Source organism: Microchirus variegatus (assembly GCF_963457635.1).
Source record: "Microchirus variegatus genome assembly, chromosome: 16".
NCBI lineage: Eukaryota > Metazoa > Chordata > Actinopteri > Pleuronectiformes > Soleidae > Microchirus > Microchirus variegatus.
This window is the reverse complement of record NC_139817.1, coordinates 19,570,213-19,570,479: the sequence shown is the minus strand read 5'-3', so window position 1 is coordinate 19,570,479 and position 267 is coordinate 19,570,213.

Sequence of the window (267 nt, the reverse complement as noted above, 5' to 3'; positions counted from 1 at the left end):
AGGCTGTTAAGCTGCCTTCTATTACAACTGATTATTATTATTATCATTATTAATAAAAATAATGATAATAATAATAATGATAAACAATGTTTTTACTGGTTATGTGTTTTCCCTGCAGTTCTTGTTTTTTTTTTATCAATATGTCTGACTGGTGTGCAAACATGACACTTGTCCCAGTAACAAGAAAATACTGACTTGCAGCTGGTTGCACAAGCACCTTCCCCGTCCAAACACCTGTTTCCATATTAATATAAATGCAAATATGCA